The sequence below is a fragment of the Rhinolophus hipposideros genome, assembly GCF_964194185.1.
Source record: "Rhinolophus hipposideros genome assembly, chromosome: 10".
Classification (NCBI taxonomy): Eukaryota; Metazoa; Chordata; class Mammalia; order Chiroptera; family Rhinolophidae; genus Rhinolophus; species Rhinolophus hipposideros.
The window spans coordinates 17453201-17476707 of NC_138056.1; the positions used below are offsets into that span (position 1 = coordinate 17453201).

The following is a 23507-nucleotide window of genomic DNA, read 5'->3' on the forward strand; positions in this document are numbered from 1 at the left end:
TGGCCCGCAGGCCGCAGTTTGGACACCCCTGATGTAGAAGAAAAGGCTCACAGGTGCCCAGCCCTCCTGGAGTTCATATACAGAGGGTGCCAAAAAAATGAATACATATTTTAAGAAAGGAAAACTGTATTAAAATTGTAATACTCAATATATACTGATAACAAAAGATGAATACAAGCCAAGTTTGACTTCTGCAATGACAAGAGGTGCTCAAAGTGGTTACCATCAGCATCCAGACACTTCTGATTGTGGTGAACTACTGCTTGAGCAACGTTGACAAACGTGTCCACTTGTATAGATTTTTTTTGGCACCCCCGGTACATCACTTGTCAGTTCTCTATAATGTATTATACTACCCATAAGGTTAGAACTAGGGACTATTGCTGATGCTGAGCTTTCTCAGAATGAGGGAGGAGACACTGAACTTTAAACAGAAATCAGATTTCAAAGAAATTTGTCTTTAACCATAGTATAAGTATTATTTAGCCTACTCTAGATTCTTAGGATGCGGATGAAGAACAATGGACACACTGATGAGCTGTTTCATTTTCTATCTCACTGTGGGGACAGAGCCAGGAGAGCAGTTTCCAGGCTCTCGGCCTCACGTGGAAAGGGGCTGGCTCAGGTAGTAGATGACCATACACTGTGGCTGGGTGGCCATCAGCTGTAACCAGTTAACCATTAGTCACTAATATAACTGCCATAGCTACGTTGGGGGGTTAGTTGGTTGGTTGGCTGGCTGAGAAGCAGACGGAAGATTGCGGCTCCTGCTTCTTGTGTCTCCAACCCAGCCGCCAGCGAGAAATAGTGGTATGAACCCCCTATCGATGGCTCCGTTGGTGTTCCTTTTTGGCCTTTTTATATTCTGCATTCTGGTGCGGGGAGCAGGACCAGAGACACTGCATGATACTCACTCATCTTTTATCAAATACATTCGTTCAAGAGACTCAGATGAATTTCTATATAACTGATGCCCTGTGGTTGTTGGAGGAAGTCATTGAGAGGGCATGACCTCTGGTAGACCCTTGAGCTGAACCTGGGCAATTGGAGGCTCCCTCAACCCCTTTCCCTGTGCGTGGAACGTATTCTACTCACCATTCCCACAGCTGAGCCATTTCAAGGAGTAACCTTGAGAGAGTGAGGTGTTGAGACCAGCTACACAGAATACGTGACTGAACCCAGTTAAAGCCAGTTGAAGATTCTGTCAGGCGGGTGCGGAGATCGACTTGTTTTGTGGCTCCAGATGGACAGTAAGTAAATTTCCTTGTTTATGAAAACCACCACCTACCTGAGTGTCCTGACTTTCTTAGGTCTCTCAATGCCCTTTGTGTATAGGGGGCCAGTTTCAGGTTTTACCTCAGTGTAACACCACCGTGGGGACAGAGCCAGGAGTGCAGTTTCCAGGCTCTGCCTCACATAGAAAGGTGCTGGCTCAGGTAGTAAATGGCCATCAACTGTGATTGGATGGCCATCAGCTGTGGCTAGTTGGCCGTCAGCTGTAACAGTCAGCCATTGGCAACTAATATAACTGCTGTGGCTATGCTAGCAGGAAAATGGGGGCTAGCAAGAAGATGGTGGCTCAGATAGCAAGTGCGGATTGCAGCTAGTGAGGGGAGTCGGTCGGTTGGCAGAAAAACGGACAGCAGGTCGCACGTCATGTGAATCCAGCCTCTAGCAAGACTATAGTGGTATGACTCTCCTATCCATGGCTCCGTGGGTGTTCCTTTTTGGCCTCACTATATCCTGAGTTCTTATGTGGGGAGCGGGAGCTGAGACTCCGCCTGACACACTCCCTGACAAATGGCGCAGCGAGCAGGTTACGGTGCCGCCAAAGCTCCCCGAAATGCGGTGGAGCAGTTTGTGCCTATGAACACTCAGTCTCAGGAAGACCAGGAGAGCTAGACCCCTGTGGAGGGGTGGGAAGACGTGGATGGTTCCCCAACCAGCATAGGCCAGAGAAAGCGAAGGTTGTTGCGCCCCTGTGGGCTGGGAAGTGCTTGCTGAGGAAGCCTGGAGGCAGGACTTGTAGTCCCAGGAGGAAACGCTTGCTGAGTCCTCCGTGGGAGATGAGGGTGAGGTTAAGGTCATCCCTCACCCCCAGGACAGCCCTGGCGAATGACTATGGACTATGGAGAATTGCCTTCTATCCCTAATTTAATGGACCGCTTGACTGTTTGGGAACATACCACCATGTAGTGGAACGGACGGATGTTTGCTTTTGTGTCTTGACCGGCCGCCTTCGAGAATATGTAAGTACCTTGACTGTGAGCCGCTGTTGTTCCAGCACAGTACCCTGAGAGGCCCAGAGAGAGAGAGAGTGACAGTGCCCTGAGAGCCCTGGCTGTGTCCAGGAAGTCTGGCTGTGCCCAGAGAGAGTGGCAGTGCCCTGAGAGCCCTGGTTGTGTCCGGGGAGACTGGTGGTATCCTAACAAGCCCAGTAAGCCTGGCTGTGCCCAGAAGCACTGGTGGTTCCCTGAAAAACCCTGGCTGTGTCCAGAGAGCCTGGCTGTGTCTAGGATATTGCATTCACCTCAAGGATCCTCGCACAGGGTCCCTCGCAGAAGACGCTTGTTGCATAGATTGTGAGGCAAGAACCTGTAGGGGTGGAGTGTGGGGACAGAGCCCCAGAGAGCAGTTTCCAGGCTCTCGGCCTCATGTGGAAAGGTGCTGGCTCAGGTAGTAAATGGCACTGTGATTGGATGGCCGTCAGCTGCAGCTAGTTGACCGTCAGCTGTAATCAGTGAGCCATTGGCCACTAAAATAACTGTTGTGGCTACTCTAGCAGGAAAATGGGGGCTAGCAAGAAGATGGTAGCTCAGCTAGCAAGTGCAGATTGCAGCTAGTGAGGGGAGTTGGTCAGTTGGCAGAAAAGCGGACAGCAGGTCGCACGTCGTGTGAATCCAGCCTCCAGCAAGACTATAGTGGTATGATTCCCCTATCCATGTTTCCATGGGTGGTCCTTTTTGGCCTCACCATATCCTGCGTTCTTATGTGGGGAGTGGGAGCTGAGACCCCACAGGCCGCCCCACTTGACAACCACCTTCCGAGGTATTGAACTAACAGTGGTCATATTCTTGGTATACTTTGGAAGACATAACAATTATTGGATGAAATTCAATATCCAGATACCCATGTTAAAAATGATCATCTGAGGGCCAGCCCGGTGGTTCAGGTGGTTAGAGCTCCATGCTCCTAACTCCAAATGCTGCCGGTTCGATTCCCACATGGGCCAGTGGGCTCTCAACCACAAGGTTGCTAGTTCGATTCCTCGAGTCCTGCAAGGGATGATGGGCAGCGCCCCCTGCAACTAAGATTGAACACGGCACCTTGAGCTGAGCTGCCTCCCGGATGACTCAGTTGGTTGGAGTGCGTCCTCTCAACCACAAGATCGCCCATTCGACTCCCGCAAGGGATGGTGGGCTGTGCCCCCTGCAACTAGCAACGGCAATTGGACCTGGAACTGAGCTGCACCCTCCACAACTAAGATTGAAAGGACAACAACTTGAAGCTGAATGGCGCACTCCACAACTAAGATTGAAAGGACAACAACTTGGCTTGGAAAAAAGTCCTGTTCCCCAATAAAGTCCTGTTTAAAAAAAATATATATCATCTGAGTTTCAGTGATAATCTGTCATGGAATTGCTACGGTCCAAAAATTTCAGAGATGGAATGTTAAGCATTTACTTTTCAGTGTTTGGTAGCGCTGTTGGCTTCAAAGCAAGTCTTGATGGGGAAGCAGTGAAACTGCCATCAGATATTCTTTCTAACTGTTCTGTTTGAAAGAAAGTGATCTCAGACAATAATCAAGAAAGTGATTTCTCCGTTATATGAGTCTTGGAGCACATGGATAATTGTGTAATTGCGTGCATGTCAAAAGTGGTCCAATATTACTCAGCTATAGGTTTACAAAAACAAGATCAAAGAACTATTTGTAAAAATACATTTAAAAACAAAATCTTTCAATGTCAAAAGGATTGGCTAAATGATTCTACTTGTTTTACCGGGTGGCTAACAAACACAAGAGCTAACATAATAAGGAAAAAGAAATTATTTATGATATATGTAATACTTATAGGTCACTTATTACGTATCAGGGAATACACTAAGTACATACTTAATTTATTTTAATTCATTCCAGTCCTCACAACAATCCTATTAGATACATATTAATGTCCTGCTTATGAGTGAAATTAAAAAAAAAAAAAAATGGCGAGGCCCGGGGAGGGAAAGACTTGCAGAGACTAACCAGCTGAGGCAGAACTAGAATTTAGAATTTGAACCCAAGTCTGTCTGGACTCTAATGCCTAAGTTTTTAACATTATCTTTTGTTGGCATTTGGGCTTATCATGGCTGGGATGGGTACTAATTAATTGTATTTAGATAAATAAAGGCTAAAATGATATGCTAGCTTATTAAAATTTTTCACTTATTAACATAAGTGGAATTGACAAAGATGAGTCAAAATTCTTTATAGATGTTATCTATATGCCACTCTTTATTAATAATGTTCAGCTCCCAAACATGAATAAGTCCGTTATTTTATTTATGAATTTTAATCACCTAATTTACTTCCTCCCACGTCTTTGTTTTGTAGTTTAATTTAGTAGTTTTTCTTTTACAAACAATAAGGTATTTAAACGCTATATTTGTAGAATAAAAAAATCTTAATTCCCAGAAATGTTAGATGCAAATCTAATATCAAGTCAGTGGTGTAGTTTTTTTTTTTTTTCTTTCCAAAATAAATAGATAACCTACTAGAGTTATGTAAGAGTGATTTGTGAGGGACATTTGGGAAAAAAATAAAAGGCAGTTCTCCAACTTCTTATCTGAATCTTTAGATTTTATAAAAATTCAGTACTTCAGATTGATGTTGTAACTTTAATTAAAATCTGTGCTTACCAATTAGGTTAAATGTTTGCAGTTGGTAGAATTCTTTTACCTGTATCATCTTTTGTGACATCTACTGGCAATAAGTGATATTACAGTGCTCTATAATTCACTCTTATCTGTCTTCTTCAACTGTCCAATACTCATTTATTCAGATAATACCAATTTAATTCACTTTAAGGAACTCAGTGAGTATCATTGACTAAAAAAGAGGTATTGTAATATGAGACCCAATCATGGAAGAGGAAACTTTAGCCTACCAGTGGGGTGAGGAATTATATACACTTAGAATATTGTGCATATATTTTCTTTTGTGTGTTGGTGCTAAAAGACATATAATACTTTTCCTCCCCTGAAAACTCGAAATTCATTCCATGTAAGTGTTATGTGTGATGATACTATTGAACATTACCAACCAATCCTCCTAAGTGACATAATAATGCCACTCAGACATTCTCTATAATTTGATAGTCATGTGATAAAAACTGCATTAGAGTAAAACTGAAGGAATAGAGTCTAAATCATATTGAAAATGAATGAACTGCACCTAGATTCTTGCACACATCGGGGACATGGCTGCAAAACAGAATGCATGAGCAAACTTTTTATATTACCAGGAACCCATTTATCCATTGTCCCATCAGTCAAATTCAGATACTTGTTGCCAGCTCCAAGATTTATAGGCTGGAGCTCGTTTTTGAAATTGCTTTGTATTTCCATTTAACAGCCAGGCAGCAGCATGTTAAAAATTTGCCTTAGTCTCCTTGGAGCCTATTTATAAAGCTAATTTGTCTCCCTGGACGTTCTCTCTCTCTCTTCCTCTCTTTCTCTCTCTCTCTCTCATTCAAATGCCAGCCCTAGGCTTCTAAACCATTAACCTCCATACCCCTTTTCTTTTATCCCAAACAAAATACTGTCATCGACAATGCCATTGCAGGACAGTGACGATTCCGATGATATAGTCCTCTCGGGCAGGATACAAGCCATCTCGCCTTCTGGCCGGAGATGGATCCACTGCCCTCCCTGCAGACACGCAGGCACACACACAGAGCACTGGGAAGTACACATTTACTGTACTGCACGCCGACTGCCTTGAAGAAACTGTAGCTAACCACCTTATTAGTATTCTTGCCTCCACCGTGTCTCACTGGCAGCATCAGAGGGCTGAGCGAAATGCAGTAGAACAGGGGCAGACACAGCTCTGGCAATCATCTCTATGCAGCCTGCTGAATGTTGGGGGTGGGGGATGCAGCACATCAAGATTAATAACCTTGCCATAATCCGGGGCACCCTGCAAGCAGATACCTCTGCTGACGGACCGTTCTGGGCTTGCTGAACCAGGCTGGGGAAGAGGGATCCGGAAATCTACCTAGTCCTGGGGGTCCCCCGATTTTGGATGTTCTTTTGATCTTACACCGATCCGGGAAGGTAACAGGGAGCTTTACCATCTGCAGCGCACAGCAGCTGTTGGAGGTTACTACTGACAGTTTTCATTGCACTGATGTGTGTGTGTGTGTGTGTGTGTGTGTGTGTGTGTGTGTTGCCTGCTTTTGCGTGAAAGAGAATGTGTGAGTGTCCGCGAGTACATGTGTTTGTGTGACAACCAAAGCAGGTGTATCATACAGTAGATTTCAAGGCATGCAAATATTCTCTGTGTAGTTGGGCTCACAGTCTGTAGCCCCATCAGCTTTCACCAGCCCCCTTTCTTCTGTACTTCTCCCTTCTTCTTTTTGCCTTTGATGAGTTTTTGGCTTACTTTTTGGTGGAGTCTCTTGGACACGTTTTTGCTGGTGCTGGATGATTAGATAAATGGAACCTTTGAAAACTGATTATTTTTTTCTTATGTGACTTTAAAAGAAGAAGAAAAGAGAGTAGTGCAAGACAAGCTAAAGGATTTTAAAATTTCCTCGGTGAACTTTGAGGGTCCATAAAGAAGGTAAGTCATGGGACTGTGAGATCTGAGTCCCTGCTTCCATGAGATGTCTGTGCTTTCCTGTTTGTTTTCAGAAATCCATTTGCGGGTTCTAAGCGCATCTTTAGTGATGCCCAGAAGAAAACTCAGTGTGTGGCATTTCGGGGCTATTTTCATGCCAAAGAACTAATTTCCATTTGTATAACCAACCCCCATCCTTCCACCAACTTTTGTACCTCTTATTTATCTAACATTTTCACAGTGAATTCTGCATATATGAAACATAGGAAAAAATATAATTCCAGCCTTTCCCTCCTTGAAATACTCTCTAAATTTGAGAGAGAAAAAAAAATCAGAAAGGCTGCTGGCACTGGCTGTGAGTTAGAGGCAAAAGTGTGTGGGGGTGGGGGTTGGGGGTGTAATTAGGACTTTTAGGATAACTTAATAGTAGACGTTTTTCCCCCATAGCATTTATTTATTTTTTTCTTGAAGTGGTAAATATGCTCTGGGGAGTTGCAAATGCGCGGAATATAGAAAGGCTGCTGCCACAGCTTCTAATTGGAGCAAATGAGAACAAAGTGGAAATTGTTTAGTATTTTGAGCCTCTCTTTTTTGGACTGATTCTCTTGCGATCACATCTCATTTACGTTTCTGATTGTAGAGTCCCCTGATTAAGACTCTCCTTTTGAAACATCCTCTTACCCTACAGGGTCTCTCCAGAAGGAAGTGTGGTTGCAAATTGCTCTTAATTGTCTACTCTGGGCTGTAAAAACAAGCAGGCAGATCAGGAATTCAGGTGACTTTAGTTGAACGCCTTGCCTAACTCTCTCATTTCCTGGTGGTTAGCCGTGCTTTTTATTTATTTATTTTTCTTCCCCTTTCCTTCCAAGTTAAATGTAGATAGTACTTTACCTGTTTCCATCCCGAGGTTATTTAATTAAAGCAAAATGCCATTTCATTGTGATGGCATCTGTGTTCCTGCATCTGGATTTTTATCGCTCTGCATTGGCATCTCTTAGTTTCTCCCAAGAATTGAGAACACTTGTCAATATATTTCTAAAATGCCAAGACCCCAAGTGGAAGCATGAGAGCTTTCCTCAGTCAGTGCAGATGGCATTTGGGAGCTATTTTCCAATGCACATGGATGGTTTATCCTAAAAAGAAGGGTGATATTTAGTGGGATATTAGCCAACTCAGAACTGTTACTGTGAACATCTCCAAGGAAGAGACACAGGTACTTGAGTTAATTAGGCAGAGGAGAGCATTCATAGCTGTTTCTCTCCAAGGATGGATGTCTGTATATAGATAGATGGAGCAAATTGTAATGTAAGAGATTTAGTCAGAGACAATTGACTGGGCTAAAGCTTTATGAGAACACCCACACTGAGCAATGTTAAACATCATACTGAAGCATTACTACTTCAGTATGGGGGTGGGGGACTACTTCTTTTTTCTAAAAAGGGTTGCTCAAAAGTCCGGAACTAAAAAGAAAAAGAAAACTTAAAGATGAGCTTATCCTCTGGTATTACCGTGGACTGTACCTTTTATCTATTTCATGTTTTTGCATAATGGTGTTAGAGAAACAGGTATAGGTGGCAGCTGTTAAAAGATGTCCCCCTTGCATTCTGTAACCAATACTTCACGCCATGCTCCTGGTAGAACTACCGGAGAACTCTCCTGTCAGTATAATTCAGGATATTATCTTTCTTGTCAACTCTTTTGGCTCAGGATATTTTCATCTGCTACTTATAGATTCCACTTATGTTTTCCCTTGTCAAGAAAGGGGCATTATTGTTTGTTTGTTTGTTTGTTTTTAAACGAATTAAAGAAACCCCAAGTCAGATTTCATTTTCTTTGTGAAGAAATCCACCTGGAACTCATGAAACCTGAAAACGGATGTAGGATATAAACAAGAAACACAAAGTTTACTGTTCTAAGGAGTGTGCAGTGCCCGAATGCTCCACGTGCCAGTGGGTTCTGTCAGATTCTGGAGGCTCCAAGACTCTGCCAGGACATTCACCATGCCTTCGGTGGGTCAGCTGTTCCCTAACCTGCAGCTTCTGATAACCAGTAGCAAGCACAGAGGACAATATTCTACATCATCTATTTTGTGTTAGGGCTGTTCTGAATAAAGGGAAGCCTTTTGAAAATGTTGCTCTGGAAGTTGGCAAATTTGTGCCTCTTTTTATCAAGGCTGCTTAATTTTGACTGTTCCTCCTTCCATTCACATTCCTACTGAGTGTGAGCATATTTAAACGTGTGGTATGGGTAAAATTTAATTGCAGAGATTATTCTCAACATCATCTTAAAAAAATAATAAGGATAACATCTTGACTTTTGTATATTGGAGATTTAATAATTGTAATGAGTGAATCTACTAGAAATAGCAACACTTTCATCATCACTCATTTTAGGCTAATAATAGAAGTGGGGTACAAGCCAGCTCAGGATTTTCCGATTATAGCTCATGCAATGTGCAAAGCATCTCCCTGGTATCTCAAGGGGTCCTGATGGTGTTTGAGTGACTGTACCTGTATCTTTATTATCAGCTCAGGTCAGAGCAATGGTAAACAGCTTTCAGTCAGAACTGGCTCCAGATCCATGGCTTTATTCTGTCTTTCCGGGCTTTGTTTTGTGATAGAGAGTGTTTTAAAGCTCAATAGGACTGGTTCTCTTGCTTAGTGAGTTCAGAAAAGACAGGAGAATGGAGGGAAATTGCTTTCCATTTCAGTAAAGGTAAAATGCCAGAATTGCCAAAGAAAAGGCTAAAGTTCCAGTAAGTGCAGTGTTATATTTTTAAAAGGATGAATTGGTAAAGAGTTGCCTTGAATTTATTTGGGGAGAATAAAGGAAATTCCAATTCTTTCTCTTTGTAGTTCCAGTCACTTGGTTAGCCTTTCTGTGGGTCTTTGCTCCAATGAGCCAACCAGGCCCAACATGCTCCAGCGTGTTTCTGTGTTTTTAAGACCCAGGGCACTTAACACATGAATGGCTCTTTCCTTACATAACAAACAGAGCTGACAGCTGGAACGTCAGATACTGAGAACCTTTAAAGGAAGCCAGAAAGATTGCATCCTAAGTTGAAGAGCGAAAAGGAACTCGTGCAGCTCTGGCCCTGGGGGTGGTTGAGGACCAGGTGGACTGAACTTGAAGTTTTGATTGCTGAGTCATTACAACAGCCTGGAGCTGTGCGGTAGCTCCAGGCACTGATGCTGACATTGGGGCTCATGCTAATAGGCCAGAACATTAGCCTACAGCAGAAAATGCAGAACCTTGGGATGAGGGTGATGTACTACTGTCTGCCGACAGAGTATATTCACAGAGTATATTCTGTGTATTCTTGCTATTGTTCTTAATTACTTAAAAATAATGCATCGAGATCCCCCAATAAATTACAAAAGAAAAAATGAATGAATTGAAGTGCTAATAAGGCAGGGGCTTTGAGGTTGACTAAAATCAATTCACTCAATTATCTATATTGCCATTTGGGACCACTCAGTCCTCATAGCTAGGGCAGCGGGTGGGGTAGGTGGCGGTAGGTAGTCTGGGGTTAGAATCAGGAGAAAGAAAACCCTGGACTGAGAATCAGAAGGGGTCAGTCAAGCATCCATAGTGTTGCTTACTGGTCAGTGAGTGCCTCAAAATCTCAGAACCCTAGTTTCTTTCTATATACTTTGGAAATAAACATTTTTAACTCACAGTGTTGCCATGAGAATTATGATGAAATATTGCAGAATAAAATGATCTGTAATTATACATTGCTATAGCAATGTGAAGTGTTATGGTGATGATGAGTTCATATGGTTTGAGACTCTACAAAATGATTCCTCCAATATGATTTCAAATTAAATTGATTAAACAGGATTGGTCTTTACGATGGGTGACCAAATATTGTGATGTTATAATTTGAGTCTTTTCCCAACTGTGATGACTATATCTCTTAGTAATTTCTGTGGTGCATTCTTAGTTACCTGTGTGTGGGCACAGGTGCATATGAACATGGATACATGTTGAGTAAGTTACCAATCTATAGGAGGTATACTTTTAGATTCATAAAAAAGAGAAAATGTATGAGGACCTGAATCCATTGGCAATGGGTGTCCAGAAAGTAGAAGAAAGACTTGGACTCTCTAGCATTTTCTGTGGGAATACACAAATCCTTACAGAGTTTGTAGTTTCCAGAAAACTCTAGGTCACAATGATACTGTTGACTAGCATTCAATTTAAACTTGGAAGTCGCAATAGGGTATTCATAATAATAGCATAGGTCATGATGATTGTCACACTGAGTTACATTTCAGGGACAGATAGACAAGTACTAAAAGCTGAGTTGGAGATCATGATGGCAGGAGAATGTGGTATTGATGAGCACTGGCTTTGGAGTTGGACAGACTTGGGGTCAGATACCTAATCTTTTGGAGACTCAGTTATCTAGCCTATAAAATAGGGACGGTCACTCATTTAGAGGGCTTCTGTTATGAATGAATGCATGATTGTATACACAGTACTTGGTAAAACCCTGGACACAAAATTGTAACTCTACAGGTAGTTCACATATATTCTCCCTCTCCCCTTCACCTGGCATAAGCATTGGGAAATCCACCCTAATTCAGTCCGTGTGTTTATGTAACTTACACACATGGGCTAAAACCCCAAATGGAATCTGAGAGATAACGTAAAAGTGGAAAGAGAAAGCTATATTTTTGTTAATGAGCTCATCTCATGTACCGTGGTTTCATCAGGTCTTTTCTCAGAGTAACCAAAATGCCCTTTCCAGATGTCACCTCACTTATGCTCACAACTTCCAAAATTATAACGTAAGTAGCGAGAGTCACGTGCACCCATCCATATGTGGTTGCAGAATTCAGATATCAGCACATGGTGTTAACATTGCTTTTTAGCTAACATCTCGTTCACAAAGAAAGGATGCATGCTTATTAACCCCCTAGCAGTTACCACCACTGTGATCATTGCTGTGGGGAATGCAGAAGGACTCTCTGCTGGCCTCTGTGGCAAGTCCATCGTTTGCATGGGGCTTGTTGCAGTCTTTAAGGCTGCCCCCTGGAATTTGGACTTGATAGTTAAATAGAATCAAGATTCCTCTGCAAGAGTCTGACCTATATGGGGCTGTGCTATTGTACATGACCTTTATTTGGTTCAAGAGCATATTGCAAACAATGTAAAAATCCTTGTTCCTATTACTGTAGCTGAACAGAGCTGTCCGTGATGAGTTCAATTCTGCTTTGCTAACTGCAAGGCTGGTACCACTTGACCCAGGTATTTCTGTTCTGCAAAGTCATCCTTTCCCTGTGCATAAAAGAAGCAGGGTTTTGTCGTTTAGATTGTGGGTTCTTTCTTTCCTTATAACGAGCGGATGAATTCTGTTTTATGGCTGCTGAGAAAGAAGACAATATCCATGTCGCCTGCATGTGAAGTTCCCATTTGTTAAAATACAAATCTGGTAGAGTAAGAAAGAAGAAGAACCATGCTGATTGCTCAAAATAATAAACACAAGTTCACTGGCCTCTACGACAGCCTCAAACATCAGGATTTGTAGTTAGAACTCTGCACTGAGCTCAGGAAATTCCCGGTGTCATATACTGCCGATTGTATTGCCAACACACATTGAGGCAATACCATAAATTACAATTAATTCTCTCATACAGTCAACAATTATGTTCTTTGTGCCAGACATTGTGTAAGTAGGTTAAATTATTTATTTGTAATCCTCAAAAAATTGATAAACTAATATTATTCCCATATTACAAATGATGCAAAAAGTTATGCATTACTTTGCCTGAAATTCTGACTCACTTCAAAGCTCAGGTCTATTCCTCTACACCATGTTTTTTTATTTATTTTATTTTTCACTTTTTGGTTGCAAACCCAAAGCATCTTCACATAAATACTTGAATATAGACAGTTCAAAGGAAGCCTTCTCCAAATGCAAAGTCCAATAACAAGACTCACCCTATCAGTGAAACAATATGGACTCTGTGTCTCTAAGGTACCTCTGAAGGGGAAACTCCTGAACCCATGGGTACCTAATATAGTGCATGATCAGTGACACATTTTTGTGGCCTTTGACAGCATTCATAGCTTGAGGTAGAGCTCTACTTTGACGGTTACCTGTCTTATTGGAATGTTTTATACCATGTGGAGTACTGGCAATGGGATAAAAGTACTGTAGTTGTGGGACTTGGAACAAAGTAAAGAAATGAAGGTCTCCTCCATAACATGAAATAGTAGGTAGCATGGGGCAGTATTTGTAGAGTGCACTTGATGGGTTGTCACTCTCAATATGTTTGTCTACTTATTAGTTACGTAACTTTGTGCAGAGTACTTTTGTACTGGTATTTCCTTATCTTACCGTGCAGGGTTGTTGTGAAAGATTAAGAAAAAAAAAAAAAAAAAAAATATATATATATATATATATATATATATATATATATATATAAAGGACTTAGAACAGAGATTGGAATTTGGTGCTCAAAAAAAAAAGATGTCATCATAATAATTATATTCACTTACTTATAACAATTAGTAGTATTATTAATTGTGATAATAACCTAGCAATATCCATTTGCATATAAACCTTCTTGTACTCCCCAGTGCCAGAGGTTATACAAATTATCACCTCACACGAATAAATAGAAAAGCTAATATCCATGTCTCTCTGGCCATAAAAATATAAAAGACAGGAGGACAATTATCTTTCAGCAATTTTGATATCAGTGGGGAACATGTTGATGGAAAAACAAGGATTTGGTGCAGAGCATTCAAGGAGACTATGGAAACAAAGAAAAGCAAGTAAGGATGTTGTGTGCTAAGGAGTTTTTTCTCAAGTCAGATCCTAAAATGCTGAGAGCTTGGAATACAGCTCAATGCCTACCTGTAAACAGAAAAAGGGGTCACATTTTGAAAGCTTTCTTGATAAAGAGAAGAGGTAACAATCTTCCCTTGACTTTAAATTGTCAAAGAAAAATGAAATTTTTAACTCTACCTTTTCTGTCATCCCTCCAAACTTTCTCAAGTTTTTGTTCATACTATAGATATTTCAGTGATATTTTTGTAATGTTTCAATGTTCTAGATGGTCCTTTTTTAAATACATATGAGCAAACAAATCAGCATTTTAAATGTTTCATGGTAAGTTATTCCATGTAGGGTCTTTTGATTTTAATATTCCTGTTGTAGGTTACAAGTCACAAACACAAGGACCAAGTAACACACAATGGTTCAGGGTCTACTTTTTGGGAAAGTATGGTTGGAATTAAAACCTGTGACCATATAGTTCTGGAACCTAGTAGATACTCAATATGAAAGAAGTATTTAAGTAATGAAAAGTTTTCCATCCAGATTGAGAGAAATGTTTATTTAACAGAATCAAAATAAGTGTGAAGTGCACATATTTTGAACAATCACTCTAATAAAGGCAAACTTTTTCTTGAAAACTCGAAAACAAGCAAATGATTAGTAACACAAACAGTGGATGGATTTGCTAATTTTGTTTCTATTGGAGACATTTACTATACATAGTGACACTAAATGTAGTGAGAATAGATACACACAAAGGAAAAACTCAACTCATCCTTCCTTTAAAAGGAAAGTCATGTTCACCATCTGAAATTATGTAATTTCATTAACAATTGTCACCCCAATAAATAAATTTACAAAAAAAAAAGGAAAGTCATGTTTATATGTGACTTTTACTCAGGATCTTTCATTGACCAAGGAACTTGAATTCCTATTAAACAGTAAACATTGCATCTACTTGATCTGATTTTAGTGCACAAAGTAAGAACATATATGCAAGTAGTCTGAAGATTTTTATGAGTGCCTCCTGGCTGCAAATATATCATGAACTGGAGTCTATCCTGCTTATGAATGGCTGGATTCTCCTTGTTTTCATCTGATCGATGCTACTTCCTTTATCTCTTTCCTCTTTCTTGATCTGTCTTGCCTTTCTGCTGTGATTCTATGGATGTGTCTCTGCCACTTCAAGTTTGATTTTTATCTCTCTTCATCACTATAGATACTGCTGAATTTTTCTAAGCTTCCACTAAATGGAATTCTAGTCTCCCTATCTGATGCATGTTTTTTTCCCCAAAAAACTCATTTGACTGGATCTAGGTCAAGGTTGCTTTTGCATAAGTAAATCGGAGTTCTCAACAAATTCTCTTGTGGATAACAACATATTCTTTTGCTTTTGTGGTCCTTTCATTGGTGTCACTTATTTTGCGTGTGTTTATTGAACACCTTGTAGATTCCCTACTAAGGCACAGTTATAGTGTGGAACAGAAAGTTGTAAACAATGGGACTTTCTCCCCCTCAAATACGTTATTGCTGATGTTACATTGGCAAAGGAGAATTTGACTTGCTAAATAGGCAGCATAGTGTTCAGAACCAAAAAATGATGGAGTCCATATGTACAATTCAGAGAATAAAGTTATCACTGGGGAATTTGTGGTTTGGGGAAGTTTAAGGAAGAAAACAGAACTTGGGTTTGGTCCTAAATATAATGTGAAGCAACAATAATATTTCTGAAGAGGAAGTGGAAGAGATTAGGAGTTTGCATCTATCAAAGTGAATAGAGTAAGGAAATGCATCTACAAATAGTTGGTGGGTAAGAATAGAGATATGGTGTGGCCCTGTAGAAGGCCTTGGAGAAATATCACAAAATTCCCATAATAGCTATGAAATATTTAATATTAGGATGTTCTAGGTGGCATGCTAGGAACTTCACAGGTGTGAAAAGGAAGTTTGATTATTTTCAGGATACAGATGAGAAACTGAACCTCAGACAACTTGTGATTTGCTCAAGGGAGTGAGTTATTACATGTCCACCTGGCGATAGAGCCCAGATGATTTTCTCCCATTCTGAGCCTTATTCTTTTAAACAATTAAAACCATATACAGTGTTCTCTATTTTTTCCTATTGCCTTTTAATTTTTGTCTGTGCTCTTTTGGATGAAAATTGTCTGTTTTCCTGCAATATTTTTTACCTTAAACAATTTTCCTAGACTCCTTTCTTCCAATGATTGCCAAAAAGAGAGTTTGGGAACAATGATAGATGCAGAGACTCATCTGTCTGTTGTCCTCACTTTCTGTTCCTCGTCAAGCTCTGAGTGTGTCCCTTTTCTCTTCAATTTTCTGGAAGAGGAGCTAATACTTTACACAGATGGTCTGTCGGACAGGCAGATGGTCCCAGCCACTCTAATGGTATGTTCTAGAGGGAAACATGGCTGTGAACCTCCAGCTCAGAATGGAATGACACTTAAAACAACCATGGAGAGTTGACAGAAAGGCTGTTTTCTGACCTTCCAGATTTCAGCCCAGTTGTTTAGTTTGGAGTTCTTAGAGATATGAGAGACATTTTTTTCTGCTGTGAATAGATGGCAGTTTCTCTTACTCTCAAGCCAGAGGGATAATAGTTCCAACAATAAGTTTAGAAATTTGCCAGGAAGTTTCATAGGATGCCATCTTTCTTGGCTTAGGGACTATATCCAAGGTAAAGATCCCAGAGAAGCAAAAGGCAGATTCTTTTTTTAGTCAGCTCTAATTCTGACCATGTCATCTAGTTGATGACGCAGCAGAGGTTTTTACCCACCAAGAGGAAGCCACTCAATTGATTCTTTAATCATTACCCTTTGTGGGGCACTAGAGTCATTTGCCAGACTTCTGTTTAAATAACACCTTGACACTTTCCCCTGACGAGAGCAGAGCTAGGAGATTCAGAAACAGAAAAAGGACTAATTTCCTTTCCTGTCTGGACCTGAGAACAGTTCCAGGAAAGTCTGTTCTCCTCAATATCTGTTTTACTCACCCCTAGTAGTTAGTGATCTGAGGGTCTAGATCATAAGAAGATCTTCCCGTGCTCCTGTCATCTTTTCTCGCAGTCTTCTTGCCAAGGGAAGGCCATGGAACATGCAAAAAACTCAGTGTCAGGCAACAGCTCCCATGTCTGACATTTACTCAGACTGTCATCTCACCTGATAGTTTGCTAGGACTTCCTGTCCCCTGCTTTCTTTTTCCCAGCATGTTATGCCTTTATCTTCCTACTCCAGTTCTAAGCTTTCCAACATCTACGTCAGGCCCACCTTCTTTTTGTGGTAACACCTTTGATTGCTTTAAAATCTGCACCCTTTGCTCTAGTCAGTTCTGCACACTGACATGGTTTTAAGCCGCCTAAAGTGAGGAGGTGTGTGTGGGGGGGAGGGACATTGTTTCTGCTAACCCCAGCCTTGCAATATCGAGTTGCAATACTAAACTCCCCAGCTAGAGTGAGAAACAGACACTGCCTTTGCATAAGAACTCCAACTCTTCCCAATCTGCAAACCCTACTTAAATGTTTGACAGTTATTTCATTTCTCTGGCATTTGATGTAAGCATCTCTAAAAAAGGACAATTTTTTACCTGCCAAAATGGGATCATCTGAACGACTAGCATTTACTCAGAATGTACTCTATGCTTCGAATTTTATAGTCATCAAAAATTCAATTCGCCCCCCACCCACTGAAAAAACTATGAGGTGTAGGTATTCTACAATTTAAATATGGAAACATTTAAGCTCAGAGAGATTAAATAAATGACCAAGATCACATAGTGGTGGTCTGAATGAATCAAATACTATATTTGGAAATATAGTATGCTGCCTTCTAAGTCATTTTAAAAAATACCTTTGTCACAGGGGAATAGGTGGGGTTTTGTGTTTGAGTATGTAAAAACAAAACAAAACAAAACAAAACAAAACAACAAAAAAAAGAGCTTGAAAGTTTTGTTTTTTTGTAAACTAAAGCTCTATGCAAATGATAATTGTTGCTAAGTTCTATCCGAAAATTATTTATGGATGACACCACATATATTTATGTAGCTCAGTGAAACAAATAGCTGATTAAGGAGCAATCATTTTCAATTTTAAAGCAGAAATATTGTGGATGCTTATGAAATAGAGCTCCAAAAACAGATGCTTGCAGCAGCCTGGGTGGTGTGTCTGGTGAAATACAGTAGAACCTGACTAAATTACACTAATGAGTTGGAGACCCATTACAAATTATCACATTTGCTCAATTAGTGAAGGGGTAACATAGAGAAAATATTAAGGAAGCAAAGCTGTTCTAAAGAGAAAACAAAACTTCAAGTAAGCCTAAAAGATATTAACAACATATACCTCACACGCATGCACACACACATATACACCTTTCTTTACAATAGGTGAAGTTGCTAAATATTATCATGAAATATGCAAATATATGTACAATATGAATTTATGTGTGTATATATGAATCCCCCACCACTCTCTCTCTCTCTTTCTCTTCTCTCTCTCTCTCTCTCTCTCTCTCTCTCTCTCTCTCTCTCTCTCTCTCTTTCTCTTTCTCTCTCTCTCTCCTTTTCTCTCTCTCTCCCTCCCTCTCATCTCTCTATTTCTATCTCTATCTCTCTCTCACAGGGAGAATGGTGAATGGAAGTTAATTATTTTGAGGTTCAATAAAACTATTTTATGTTTCTGTTGAATCCAAATTTCATGTTATGGTTGGAACATTGTTATATAGTAGATTGTAGTGCTGTAGTTAGTTAAATTTTATTATATGCTTTGAGGGGTGTCTTACCATCCTGAACGCATCATAGGTATTATCAGCTTGGAATCTTGTCAGTTACAGTACTTTTATTTACTACGTTTTTCTTAGAAGTCCCTCTTCACATGCTATTAGGGGGCAGAAATCTTTCTTCCCAAATTCTCTCAGTACACTTATTTTGGGGGCACAAATAAAAGACAAGTTATCTACTCACCTCCTTAGGATATTAAACTCATCGTTTTAGAGTTCAAAGCACAATACACATTTTAAATAAATGTAGACTTTTTTTGATAGTGTTTTAATAGTTTCGAATAGGGTTTCGTAGAACTTATAATTGGAAACCAGGTAATTGCTTAGTTACCTATTTCATTTATTTCTACTATTTATTGACTATTCTATGCCAGCAACAGGGATGCATGTAGATCTTGTTTAATGTTTAGTATCAACAAATGCAGGTCATACTACTATTATATTTAATTTACAGATGAGGAGACTGAGACATAGGGAGCTCAAGTAACTTACAAATGATAATACATCTAATAATGCAGCTGGAATTTGAGAAACTACAAGTCCTATTTCGAAGGAACTTAGGTGGGTGCAAAAGTAATTACAGATTTGCAGTTATTTTCAATCTTTTAAACTACAATTACTTTTGCACCAACCTAATATCTACCAAACATCAGGTCATATTCATAGCATGCTTTATGCTAAAATTATGACTTTCAAGCCCAGATCTGCATTATTAAAATAATGGTCTACTCCAATCGCTTGCATTCTTTTTTTCTGTTTCTAAGCTTCTCTTCATTCCTGGGCTTTGACCAGATCTTCACCATGATGCCCTAGTTTTGTTTTTGTGTCTTCCAGATGCCTTTGCACTTTACCTTCTACATGGGACTTTACTCACTATGTTTAAAACAGTTTTGGGTGCATACTTACACAAACAAAAATGCACTGGTAGCGTTCTTTGTAAGGAAAACGGCCACACTTGTTCTCCTTTCTCTGTGGTAAAGAGAAAGAGATGGCCATGAATTCCATATATCCTGGTATGTACATCCTTTTCCCACTTTACTCCCATGAAGAAGTGGAGTCTGTTTACTTGCATCTGGACTGGCCTTGTGATTCTCTTTGATAGAATGTGGGAGAAATGACATTACATACCTACAAGGATAGACCTTAGAAAGCCTGGAGCTTCCATTTTCCTGTCTTGGAGAACTGCCCTGAGACCACCATGAAAGGAAGTCCATCTAGCCTACTGGAAATCTCATAGAGGAAAATCGACCTACTGTTTCCTTCATTCTTCCCATATCATGCCATCAAAAGCCAGCTGCCAGACTTGTAAGGCCACATTGAGACTTCCAGCTCAGACAATTCTCTAGCTAAATGTAGCTACTGTATGAGTGAATTAAGGTAAAAGGAACAGAGTAACTGCCCATCCAATACAGACAATGGTTAGATACAAGAAATCTTCAAGTCTATGTATATTGAGATAGTTTATTATATAGCAATAGTTAACTGGAACAGGCTTACTCACTGTGTTTCCCCGAAAATCAGACCTAGCTGGACCATCAGCTCTAATGCGTCTTTTGGAACAAAAATTAATATAAGGCCAGGTCTTATTTTAATATAAGACTGCGTATAATATAATATATAATATATAATATATAATATATAATATATAATATATAATATATAATATATAATATATAATATAATACCAGGTATAATATAATATAATATAATATAATACCTGGTCTTATGTAATATATACATTATATATCAGATATAACATATTATATATATATATAATGTGTATATATATATATATATATGTTATATATATATATATAACATATATATATATTAAATATATATAATATAAGACCGGGTCATATATTAATTTTTGCTCCAAAAGACGCATTCGAGCTGATGGTCCAGCTAGGTCTGATTTTCGGGGAAACACTATATTAAACAAGCATTTTCCATTTCTTAAGATTTAAGTTGGGGTGGGGGTATATTTGGGAGTTTTCCCAAGTTGTTGTCTTTCTGTGTTTTCTTGAAAAATGTAACCTGGTGTACAGAATCAGTGAATATAGATGTGTTAACTGCAGAGAGGCTTACATAAAACTTCCAGACTTTGGGTGTGGAGGGCAGGGCCAGTGTGTGTTTGTGGGGGGTGGGGGGAGGGGGCTCGGGCAAAAAAAAATTCCAGACTTTGATATTCATTCACCTTCATTTTTAATATTGTTTTTGAGTCATTATTTATTGAACAAATAAATATTTAGAACTTTTGTGCTGGACACTGAACTCGGTACAGGTATGTCACTTTCATTATGAACAGCTTCAATATAGAATGAAATGAATTTCCGCCAAACATCTTCCTCCTCAGGTCTTTATTTAAAGGAAGAAAAAAATTACCCTCTTTGGACTATATTGAGACATAATTGTGTGTTTTATTCACATATTTTAATATTTAATTCTCTCAGGAACTCTTTGAGAAAGGTGTTATTTTTCCATTTTACAGGTGAGAGTAGTGAGAATTAAAGATTAAGTGATAGGTTCAACATTATGCAACTGACAGGTAGATAGCTCAAAAGTCACACATGGGTTGTTTGACTTCACTTTTAGCGTTTTTGCACCATGAATCCTACCTCCACACTGGACTATGATGCCAGCTCCGGTGCCTCTTCTGATCTTTTGTTTCTCTTTTCCATTTTCTCCCTGTCTCTCTGTCACTCCCTTTTAACCTTAGCCCTTTCCTTAACTGACTGATAGTTGGAATTCTCCTGTACTATGTCTTTCAGTACTTTTTTTGCAAAAGGAGAACGTTGTTCTCTAGATCAAAAAGCCACTTGCTCTCTCTTGAGGGTGTCTAGCTTGCATTAGAACGTCCTTTTTGTGGTGATTGGGTCCTGATTCACTTTTTGTCCAATTTTTTTCAGAATTATAGTGTCAGGAGAATAAACTCTGGGGAGAAGGGATTTTCTCCTTAACGCTTCGTATGTTATTTCTTAGGAGCTATACAGTGCTTACTTTGTGCATCATCTTCTTGGAACATGTAATAAAAGATATGGAGAACCAAAGGTTGCATGTTAAATCTTACTTTCTGCTGGTCCTGAGGTGTAGCTTTCTGTCAGGTCTAAAAGGAAAGAGATAGAAATCAAGTTAGACTCCATGCCCCATACCAACAACATGTCTGAATTTTATTTCCTTCCTCCCATTTCTAGACTTAATTATTTTCCCCTCCAAAATCCCATTACCTTCTCGATCTTGTACTCAAGTTTATGTAGCTGATGTCTTTGTCCAAAAACTATTTGGTTAATTCACACCACCTGGTAAATACTCACTGATAACTGTAACCTAGAAGATTACAGGGCTCACACCTTCATCTCGGTAACAGCCCTGGTTCAATGAGTACTCCACTGGACCCCTGAGGAGCTGCTGTATAAAGGCATTACTTGTTATTACTACTCTTTTTCTCTTTAAAGCCACCATGCTCTGTAGCTACTGGCTTATTTTTATAAATATTCCAGAGCGTTAGTGTTTATAAAATTCTCTCTCATCTATGGAATTTACTTTTGCCCTGTTCATGACAGACTCTGCTGTGAGGTTTCCCTTGGGTTTTCTGTGCTGTGTTTCACATTATCGTCACAAGGACCCATGATATGTATTCAGAGGACAAATAAAAATGCAGGCTCACTCTGAAGTCTGTTTTTGCTAACTGGTTTCTTCTAGACCTTTGTTAAGTCTTTTTAGGATGGTTTACCCAAGTCCAGGTTAATCTTGTGAGGTTAGCTTAGCACCTATGTTGAAGCAAAAAGTAATATGTTGAACTAGAAAGAGCCCTAACTTGAAATCGGAAATTTAAATTCTACCATTTCATTCCATGTTTCCCTGAAAATAAGATCTAGCTGGACAATCAGCTGTAATGTGTCTTTTGGAGCAAAAATTAATATAAGACCTGGTATTATGTATTATATATTATATTATATCATATTATACCTAGTCTAATAGTAAAATAAGACCAAGTCTTATATTAATTTTTTCTCCAAAAGACACATTACAACTGATTGTCTGGCTAGGTCTTATTTTTGGGGAAACATGGTAGCTCTACAACTTTTTGTCATATCTTTGCACTTTCTGAACTCAGCTTTATTATTTTGTAGAATAAGGATCACACCTGCCTGAAAAGCATTTTCTGCATTGCAGAAGATTCTGCATCTATAAGGTATTATGATTGTTAGGTAGCATTTCAAAAATAGATTAAATCTTTCAGATTATACAGTTTAAGAATCTAATGTTAGGTGTCATAGCAAGAAAGAGGCAGCAGAGAGAGAACAATGTCTAAGAGTTTCTTGAATTGAAATAGCCACTTAAAAAACAACAACACTCATTTCTATGAAATTAGCAATTGTTTCTTGACATTAATACTCAATGTAACAAAATTGTAAATAAACAGATACATTCCATTGTTGGTGTAGTGTATATTGGTATAACACTTTCTGAAAGCAATTGGACTTGACGCATTGTAGGTCATAGAATTGTTCATTTGCTTTGATCTCTGTCTAGAAATTTATCCCAAGATAACATGAAAAATTCTAACTGCATAATATGCTAATAAAATTGTTCATAGCATTAAAAAAACCATCAATCTACGTGTCAAACAAAAGGATATGGATAAAATAATTGGACATAGATATGAGGCAGCTAATACAATTTACAACCTGGGAGACTTTGTATAATGACAGTTATATAAAGAAAATATTCATGCATATGAAATTTTGAAAGACTGAATAAAAGTACACTGAGATACTAATAATGGCTGTATTATGATTTTTTTTTTTTAACTTCCATAAGTGGTTTTACTTCTGAGGGCAGAAGGTATCTGGACCAGTTAGTATAACTCTTGGCTGCAAAGAGCAGTAATCTGACTGCAGAAGCCTGAATGAATTGGAGTTCATTTCCCCCATTTAACAAGAAGTCCAGAAATTGTAGGGCATGCTTCCCTGGTTTAATAGTGTCAGGGCCAGGAATTTTTGGTTACCAGATGCTTGCTGAAGTTCTCACCACCTTGTCTGCATTTGAGGCAGAAAGAAAGAAGAAGTGGGAAGATACATGTCAGTTATATCTCCGTCTA

The 23507-nt window shown here is 39.3% G+C and overlaps 1 protein-coding gene across 11 annotated transcripts in view; it reads left to right on the plus strand.

Moving 5' to 3' along the window:
- The first annotated feature begins 6102 nt into the window (after window positions 1-6102).
- The window catches only part of LRRC4C (leucine rich repeat containing 4C), a 1068826-nt gene continuing 1051421 nt past the window's right edge, over window positions 6103-23507 (plus strand). For 10 of the 11 annotated variants that reach the window (XM_081062636.1, XM_081062635.1, XM_081062634.1 and 7 more), the window contains exon 1: window positions 6103-6823. The gene's annotated coding sequence lies outside the window, so the exon portion shown is untranslated. The remainder of the gene's footprint in view (window positions 6824-23507) is intronic. The other variant, XM_081062633.1, reaches the window with a different exon arrangement.